At 41.8% G+C, this 10,157-nt stretch overlaps 2 protein-coding genes across 5 annotated transcripts in view; one reads left to right on the forward strand and one right to left on the reverse strand.

Annotated features, from left to right (window-relative positions):
• The window catches only part of MCPH1 (microcephalin 1), a 250,386-nt gene that overhangs the window by 162,071 nt on the left and 78,158 nt on the right, over positions 1-10,157 (forward strand). The window lies entirely within an intron of this gene.
• Positions 1-10,157, reverse strand: part of ANGPT2 (angiopoietin 2) — a 54,269-nt gene that overhangs the window by 39,008 nt on the left and 5,104 nt on the right. The gene's annotated exons all lie outside the window — the stretch shown is intronic.

Genomic DNA, 10,157 nt, shown 5'->3' on the forward strand with positions numbered 1-10,157 from the left:
TGAGGACACAAGGGAAGTGGGAATGAGGGGTGAGGGGACACACAGGAAGTGGGAATGAGGGTGAGGGGACACAGGGGAAGTGGGAATGAGGGTGAGGGGACACAGGGGAAGTGGGAATGAGGGTGAGGGGACACACAGAAGTGGGAATGAGGGTGAGGGGACACACAGGAAGTGGGAATGAGAGTGAGGGGACACACAGGAAGTGGGAATGAGGGTGAGGGGACACACAGGAAGAAAGGAGCAGTAGCAGAGGTTTTCCGATTGTTAGGGTTTGTTTGTTTCAATCAAAGTATGAGTCATCTCACCCTCATTTTTTAACCAGAAATCACTGTGGTTGCTGCTATGATTTGGTCTTGACTCCTATAAGCCAGTTTAATTTTATCAGTGGTAGTGAATTCTTGAAAGTTTCCCTCAGATGTAGAAATCTGGTTTCAAATTAAAGTGGTCTAAATGCCAGCTTAAACTTTGTGGCTTAGCATCTTTGTTGAATCCCCTCAGCACAAGGACCTACACTGGAGTTTTGGCTGCTCTGTGGGATTCAAATTATGAGCAGTTGGTTCCAGTGGAATCTTGGCCCTCTTCTGGAGTGACTTTGGGAGTACTTTGGCCTAAGGAGGTCAGAGTTAGAACTTAAGTAAAGGATTCGTCCAAAATGTTGGTCCTGCATCCTGGCATTTTCCAGGTATATGTAGACTTCATCCCTTGCACCACTAGTCCGCTGGAGCATGGATGACTTTGGGGGAAAAGTTCATGCCAGCTTAGGAAATTTACTGAAAATCACAGTGATGAACTCAAAGCTGGGATGTGCATCCTCATCCTAACCCTTATCCCCAGTGGCCAGGAGCTTTACTCTGTCCCACATCAGAAAAGCAGCTCTTGGTTTTTCATGGCCCTTGTGCTATGCATCTCAGTGGTCCCGTAACTGCCCAAGAAGCAAGCTCAGGCCAGCCCCCACTAATAAAGGAGCTGAGCTATGGCACAGAAAGTGCACCTTATGGATTTTCATAAGGATGACCGTAATTCATACAAATTGAAGCATAATGCTATTATAGAAAGACTTGAAAACAGAAGGAAAACCATGCTGCTCCCAGATGCAAGCTCTAATCTGGAAAATTGTCAAGTGTGGAGCCATCTCTGTCTGATGAGGCTGGAAAATAAGGTGTCAGGGAAGAGGTGAAGATTGGAAAGGCCAGAGAAAGTCATGGATGGGTACTTGACAGCCCCCCCCCCCTTTTTTTTTAATCCCCACCCTATCTTCTTGTTAACCTCCGATAATGGAGGTTATGGAATTACACATGGAGGAAAAGACCACCCCTCAACATATTTTCTGCAGAGTAGATTTCATTTGAGGGCAGATTAGTCTTGGAAATCATTCAAGACAGCTTTAAGTCAGTCCAATTGTATAGATTCCAAAGATAACAGTACAAGAAAAATAGTACATGGGTGTGTCCAATTAAGAAGTGTTGACTTTCATAAAAGAACCCAAATATCTATCTATAACAGTACAATGGGTACATAAATTGTGTCATACTCATACAATGAAACACTACACAGTAATGGAAAAGGGCAAATTTTAATACAACAACATGGATGAATCAGAAAAGTAATAAAACAGGGGCGCCTGGGAGGCTCAGTTGGTTGAGCGACTGCCTTCGGCTCGGGTCATGATCCTGGAGTCCCGGGATCGAGTCCCGCATCGGGCTCCCTGCTCGGCGGGGAGTCTGCTTCTCCCTCTCACCCTCCCCCCTCTCATGTGCTCTCTCTCATTCTCTCTCTCTCTCAAATAAATAAATAAATCTTTTAAAAAAAAAAAAGAAAGAAAAGTAATAAAATGAGCCAAAAAAGAATATGAAATTTAAAACTTAGCAAAATTAACCTGTAGTGACAGAGGGCAGAATGGTGGTTAGCCTTGGGAGGAAGAGACAGTAGTACACCTTCTCTGTGCGGAGCACAGTCCCAAACCCCCAGTGGAAGCTTGAAACCAGAGACAGTACCAAACGCTATATATTCTATGTTTTGTCTTATACATACATACTTATGATAAAGTTTAACTGCTAAATTAGGCACAGTAAGATATTCAGAACAACTGATAATAAAATAGAACAGTTATAACAATATGCTATACTAGAAGTTATGTAAATACAGTCTCGTATCTTTTGTCCGGACTCACCCTACTTGTGCCGATTTGTGGTGGGACAGTGGCTCCATGATGAGATGGAGTGAGTGAATAGCGTAGACGTTTTGACTGAGTGCTGGGCTAATAGTGACCTTCGACGGTAGGTGGATAGGAGGAGCATCTGCTTCCAGACTGTGGCTCAGTGCAATCTGAGGCATGTCTCATGCAGCTGCATAAATGAATAAATGTGAAGGCAAGGGCTGACCTTGTCCATCCGCGTGTTGGGGAGCCGTGTGTATGTGTGCATGGAATAAGTTCCTGCTCTTTAAGGCTTGGCCCATCCCTTATTCCTACAGGGCTGCCTATAGAAGAGTTACCTTTTGACTTTAGCACCTGCCCTTGCTTATTCACGAATCCCTTCCTTTGTCTGAAAACAGCCAAGTATGTGCCGTTTGTCTCCAAACTTCGCTGACTGCCATCTTGCTGTTACGATGCATGTGTGTCTGTTGATGCCAAAGGGTGGCAGCTACCATGTGTGCTTACACAGTGTCGTATGAATGTTTAAGTCATGTGGATTTTACCATTCATATGAGTGTAGGTTCCAGCCCTGAGAGTGAGAAAGCAAAGCTTGGGAGGAGGTGGGACACTGCCGTTGATTGAAGGGCTTTGAAAGAAGATGTACTGGGTCTGCTGGCAGCCTGGTATCTCTGGAGCCCAGCAAGTCACTTCCCATCTCAGCACATCTCCAGCAGTAAGATGGCAGCAAGAAGATCCACCCAGATTGGTCTTCTCACTGTTTCCCGTCTTCCCCGTATTTGTTCTTCCTTGCGGTGTGGGCACGCTCTGCGTGTGACCGTCCTATGTCGTGTCAGAATGGCAGGTGTCGGGCGAACACCACAAAGCCTACCAGCTCTCCCGACCCACACAAGAAGATGCGTGGACTTCCATTTAAATCTTTAGAAAATGTGTGTTATTATAAGGAGCTCTGAAATAAAGAAACTTGACTGTGGTTTTGCCCACTGTTACCATCTGATAGCGCTCTGAGCTTGAGTTTTTTCTGTAAAGGGGGAAGAGAGTATCTACCTTCCGCGGGCTGTCACTCTGTCATACCTGTGACGCATTCCAGCTGCCGTCATGATGACGATCGCTGCCCCCTCTCATTGTACAGCAATGACTACACAGCGCCACCAAAGGGGGAAAGTGCCTTTCTCTGTTTTGACCTGTACTGACTGCTGCTGCATGAACGTTTTTGCAAGAACTCTGTAGACTTTTTTAAACAAACAAGTGAAAGATGCTGGCATCATGGTAATGAGCCAGCAGCCCCCTTGTTTTTGAAGAGGTGAGTGAGTGGTGCTAGCTTATCTGCATGGCTGTTGTGCGTGACCTGAGTTGCCAGCTTAGGATTTTGAATCCCTTAAAACTGAAATGGAGAGAGAAAGGATTCCAGCTCTAAGAGAGAATTGTTTATTCAACAGATATTTTCACTATTTCTTCTTTCTCATTCAGAGACCACTGACTTGAATGGTAATGGCATTTCAGGGTGATGATGGGTAAAGGAAAGGAGCATTCTATACGTTAACTCTGTGTGTTGCTGTAAAACCTTCTTGGCTTGGGGCAGGCTAGTCATGTAGTAATGAATAGGTTATATGTATTAAACATTGCCCAATTAGTGGAAAAAGCGCATATGGATTTACTGTGTTCTAACCCAGAAGGGGACCATAGTTGAAAATATGGACAATTAATCACAGATCACAAAATGACCAATGGTTATTTGAGGGAATGGTGTTCTGATTAATCTTGATTCTTTAACTTAAAACCCAATTATCCCGGCCATCAGTGCTTTTAAGAGCATTTTACTGTTATAGTTAGGTTAAAACCAATTCTGGTTGGGAATTCCTGTTAGTAACACTTTAGTAAGTTTAAATCTGGATGAGTTTTAAAAATGTTTTAGTGAATTTAACAATCCGTATCTTAGTAACTAAAAATAATAAGGAATTTCATATACATGCACCAAAGGTTAAGCATAGATAATTAGCTTGTGGTCAGAATTTGATTATGTTACTCAGCAAAATATCCTCTCTCTAGCAGCATTTTTGCACCAGAATTTCTCATTAAGAAGACCAGTTTGCTTAGGGAAGTTTTAAGCTACATCTGTATGTAATAATTTTCCAAGATTCCAAAGACTAGATAGTAGTTAATAAAACTCAAAGGAATATTCCGATTATCTTCAGACTAATGTTTATAATTATCCAGCAGACAACCAAGAGTTGATAGTATCTGTTGATTCCACAAATCTAATGGCAGAGAAAATACTTACAGGAGCCCAGAGGAATGATACCTCTTAGGAATTTTGAATCTTTTTTACCCAGACATGTGGGTTGACGAGTTAACTCCAGAATGCCCGCTCAGAAGGGCAGCATTGCTTATAACTTATTGGAAGCTGAAGTGATAAAAAATACACTTAACAATAACGTTTGACTGTTTTAACGGGCCCCATAGCTTTATTCGTCAGCATGATGGAGCTGCATAAGCAGGGTGGTATAGGAGAAGAGGTCGTGGACAATTTCAGAGCAGGGTGTTTCTAGAGAGGCTCCCAGCCGTATGGTGTAGACACTTTACATATGCACTTGGCAATGGTCCTTTTCCGTGTTGAAAGGAAATTCATTATTTTACAGTGAAGATGCGCTTTGAGGTGTAGAACTCAAAGGTATGAGGTCAGATCATTTAACCTGATGAGAATGAGTGAATTTATAATCTTGAATGTGAGAGAGAGTGCAGATCTTGTTAACTGTGTTTCTGGTATTGTTATTAAAATTAATTATAATTATAATACCTGCAATAGTGTAGCTTCTTACAGTTTCCAACTCAATTTTGCATTCATTACCCTATTTGAAACACGTAATCCCTTAAAGTCCCTGCTGTTGCCTTATGTTTCTGAAGGTGCACAGTGGGGGTTTTAGCCAGTTAACTTAGTTAAATAAGGCAAGGGGTCACTAAACAAACGTAGTTAATCATGCTAAAAAGAAAAAAGAAAAAAGAAAAAGGTCACTTCCTAAGTGAAAAGCTACATACTGCATGATTCCAACTATATGACGTTCTAGAAAAGACAAAACTATGGAGACAGTGAAAAGATCAGTGGTTGGCAGAGGTTTGGAGGAAGGGGAGGATGAATAGTTGGAGCACAGAGGGTTTTTAGGGCAGTGAAAATACTCCGCACGGCACTGTAATAGTGGATACATTTGTCCAAACCTACAGGTGCACAACACCAAGAGTAAACTCTGATGTAAACTGTGGACTCCCGGCGATGATGGTGTGTTGTGTAAGCTCATCAGTTGTAACAAATGGAGCACTTGGTGGGGGTCACTGATAATGGGGGGAAGCTATGCATGTATGTGGGTGTAGTGGGCATATGGGAAATCTCTGTAGCTTCTGCTCAATTTTGCTGCGAACCTAAAACTGCTCTTAAAAAATAAGTCTTTAAAGTTGTTTACTACATATACAGAGAAACAAATGAAATAACAACAAAAAACTGGTATTCTGTAGCTTCAGATTGCATGGGTTATATAGTTAACTAAACATGAAGACACCAGGGGCACCTGGGTGGCTCAGTCAGTTAAGTCTTCAGCTCAGGTCATGATCCCAGAGTCCCAGGACTGAGTCCTGGGATTGAGTCCTGGGATCGAGTCCCGCATCTGGCTCCCAGCTCAGCAGAGAGCCTGCTTCTCCCTCTGCCCCTCACCCCACTCGTGTTCTCTCTTTCTCTCTCTCTCTAATAAATAAATAAAATCTTTAAAAAAAATAAAAAATAAACATGCAGACATCAAAACCCAGGAAAGTAACTTCAAAGGTATGCTTGCCTATCAATAATATATTGACTTCACATGTAAACATGATTTATTTTATATTTAGATTTCTTTGAATCTGAATAGTTGTGCCCAAGATATGTCTTCTTTTGATATAAAATGCCTTTTTTAAAAAAAGATTTTATTTATTTTTATTTTTGTGAGAGAGAGAGCATGAGCTGGGGAGGGGGGTGGATAGAGGAAGAAGCAGGCTCCCCGCTGAGCAGGGAGCCTGATGCGGGACTGGGATCATGACCCGGGGCCCAAGGCAAATGCTTAACAAACCGAGCCGCCCAGATGCCCCAACGTAAAATGCCTTTATTCCAAATTCAGGAGAACATGAACATGTCATTCCCTTTGTTCTAGGTTGGTTGAATTTCTGGGGCTGGCTTGGGCCAGAAATGAAACCCCTAAAGTGGGCTCAGTTTTTTCATCTCTTCCTTGTTCCTCAGAGGTTCCTCAGACAAGGGGAATAGTGGCTCCCATGTCCCTCTTCCACGTCTTGGAACAGAAAAACTGTCAGACTCACTGTCTTTCACGGAGTCCCACACAATTCATAAGGTTATACCGAAGAGTATGGCCTCCTTGTTGGGGATTCATGAAATGAGACAACTTCACGACACTATTTTTTTTTTTTTCCTTTTCGCTTTGAACCTAACTACCAAGATGTGCTTTTGGCTGCCAAAGTAGAAACTTCCAGGGTGGAGCATCTTGAGCCTAAAACCAAGTGTGAATTAGTGGCATATACAGAAGCTACTGCACAGTTCAGGTTTACCCTTCATTGCTGGCATTTGCTGGAACAATTGTAATGAGGATGCCAGTGTCCAGCCTGGAATAGTGAGTACTTAAGACAGACGATGCAGATGGTAGGTTCTGTCACCAGGCTAATCAGCGCATTAAGTCAACCTCACATGGAGAACACAGCTAATATGTGAACAAGTATTAATATGGCCTACACGGAATGTGACAACATTGAGAAATAGGGAGGCTGAATGCTTGCCTCCTTTTAAGACTTAGATATTCTCTACCTAAAAAAAAAAAAAAAAAAAAAAACGAATATTCACATATAAAATGATGCATTCTCAAAGAAACTGTGTCAACATGATAAAATAATGTATTTTCTAAGACCTATCTATCTTGACATCTCTTCCCTTAAAAATCACCATTGTCCACAGAAAAATGGAACGTGACATATTAATAAATATCAGGTTATATTCTTAACGTGTATACTTAGTTGGCTTGATTTGTTGGTTTTTTAAATATTAAATATTGGATGCGAATGCTTTGTAGTGTTGTCAGGTTAATGTCAAGATTTCAAAAGCAATTCATAGGCTCTGAAAAGTTGCTCAAAGGGAGGACTGAGGCTGATTTTGGAGCAAAGTAATTACCGTCCCAGACACCCCCCGGGGCTGGTCCCATGGAGGTTTTAATTAGGTTCTAGTTGAATGGCAAAGATAATGCTTGTATCTGGCTGAAGGAGCTATGATGGTTAAAAGGATTAGGCCCACTCCTCAGGGGATTTTAATAGGTTTCACATCTTTCATCAGCTGGTGCGTGCCAAGATGAGGATAAGAAAGAAAGGTGATTTCATGGGGAAATATCTAATTAAAATATTAATTTGCAGACAGCTAGCATACCTGACTCAGAGTTCAGGTGGTGGAGGAGAGTTCATCCCTTTATTGCCAAAGCATATGTAAAACAGTCATTTTAACCCCAGTAAATGTAGAAAACTTTTATTCTAAAACACTATCTGTGAAAAAAAAAATTTTTTTTTACCATTTTGATTACATCAGATCACTGATCATTTCTCATTTTAAACATTAATACCATGCTGACGTCAAGGTATTTTTGGTGATACCTATCTATAGAATGCTGGATGATTTTAAAATCGAATTAGAGGGCAGAGCAGGTCACACATTACTTTCCTGGGACTGAATTTTGTCTGACCTTCCAGTGTTAGTGAAATTCAGGATGTCGCCCTCAGGCAACATCCAGAAAAGGGTTGTTACTGTATGTACAGGGTGTGAGGATGTGCACATGTACCTCCCCTTGGCTATCACAGAATTTGTTTTTACTCTTCTGAAACGCAAAGTAGAATTTTGAGTAATTACTTTATACCCAAGATATTCCCAATTGCTCTTTATTTTTTTCTTCTTAGCAGGTTTGGCACCATTCTCATATAGATACGATGGCACATCTTTCCTGTAAACATTGGGTAACGAGGTTGTCCGCTCCCTAGCCATCATGTGCTAAGCCTGCTGATGTGCTCTGGCATTCGGGTGCGAAGGTCTGCCCAGGAACGCCTGCCCCGCGCTTGTCTGAGGCGGGACTCGTAGGTGGTGGCAATTACTTATTGCTGACTTGGGATGTCAACCAAGTTTCTTAACCTCTCAGACCTACTTTATTTTTTTAAATTTTTTTTTAAAGATTTTATTTACTTATTTGACAGAGAGAGACAGCGAGAGAGGGAACACAAGCAGGGGGAGTGGGAGAGGGAGAAGCAGGCCCCCCGCCGAGCAGGGATTCCCGATGCGGGGCTCGATCCCAGGACTCTGGGATCATGACCTGAGCCAAAGGCAGGCACTTAACAACTGAGCCACCCAGGAGCCCCTCTTTTTTATTTTTAGTAAGAAAAATACAAGCTGTCAGGTAGGTATAAGTGTATATAATATTACAATATATACAGCACATTTTAAAATAATCCTACATATATGCATCTATATGCACTAAATATTGAGGATGGTCATTTCAGAATGATGGAATTATGCATAGTATGTATCTTCTGTGCATCCTTTGTATGCTCTGTTTTTTATAATGACCATGTATCCCTTTGGTGACAAGGAAAAATGACCATTCAGAAGGAGTTTGCACTGATTTTCCTTTTATGAAAGAGGTTTCAGTGCAGTGACCAAACTGGTAACACTGCCCTGCTCCACCCCTGCTCTCCCCCACTCTGGATCTCCTTTACCAGGTCTTTCTCTTGTCACTCACTTCTTTTGTGTGGCGCTTCCTACCTAGGGACACACGTCCTGCCCGCAGTGCCATCTATAACGTAGCAAGGCCCCACCAGGGCCAGACCCTTGGTCATTGACTTCGCCTCACTGATTTATTCCGAGTGCTAGAGTGCCGCCCGGACACACGGAGGCTTTCAATAAATATTTGTTGAACAAATAAATGAACTTTAATGGCTCCTGCCCAAAAGGAGTAGGAGGGGGTAGAGCGGACTAAGAAATAACACTATATTTATGTTCATTCACACTTCTCCCAACAGTTTGCTGTAGTTTTTTCAGCCCCGTGGAAAATTCTGTTTTTTGTCAAAGGGGGAGATGTACGTGCCTTTCCGTGTTTGTTTTCCTCTCTAGGTAATCCATACAAGACTTCCAAACTGCAAAGCACATTGATGTTATCTTGACCCATGTTTGTAACTAATTAAAAATAGATAGGATTATATCTCCCATGCTTGTGTTCTAGAGAGAGTCTTGGGACAAAATGATGGGCTAAGGTGTGGAAAGTGCTTTAAAGTGATTCAGCGCTACCTGGTAGCAACACCCAATGACTGTATTACTAATACTGCTTTCGTGAGAAAAGTGTGACTGGGAAGTTGAGTAGCTCTCTTTCTATCAGAAGAATTCTAGAATAATTTAGGAGAAAAATCTTATTGTCAGGTTCATTCAAGTCAAAGAAGGATGTAGTGAAAAGAATATATAGATACATATATATATAACTTATTTTATGTTTAATAAAAAATAAATTTTATAGGTATAGATGTATGTAAGAAGCATATATATATATATATATATGTATATTGTAAGAGAGATAATAGTTTGCAGAGTTGTCATTGTCATTAAATAATACGGATGTTCTGCAAATTATGAGCACCTGATTTGGAAAATCTGTACATGTCCATGATTCATTGCATGTACCCTCTAGGTCTCAATTCAGGAAATCCACAGTGCCGTGCAGGCCATGGTGTCATTTGGTGGCCAGAATATGGGGCAATATTAACTACCTTCCTTCTGTCCAAACAGTCATCCAGTAATACTGCCCCTTTTCCTTACCTTGATTGAGCCCTTGTGGGTAGTGTCTCTCCCCCTTGCCTCTGTCTCTATCTCTCTGTCTCTCTCTATCTCTGTCTCTCTCTGCCTCTGTCTCTATCTCTCTGTCTCTGTCTATCTCTGTCTCTCTCTGCCTCTGTCTCT

This window comes from Neomonachus schauinslandi, chromosome 2, assembly GCF_002201575.2.
Source record: "Neomonachus schauinslandi chromosome 2, ASM220157v2, whole genome shotgun sequence".
NCBI lineage: Eukaryota > Metazoa > Chordata > Mammalia > Carnivora > Phocidae > Neomonachus > Neomonachus schauinslandi.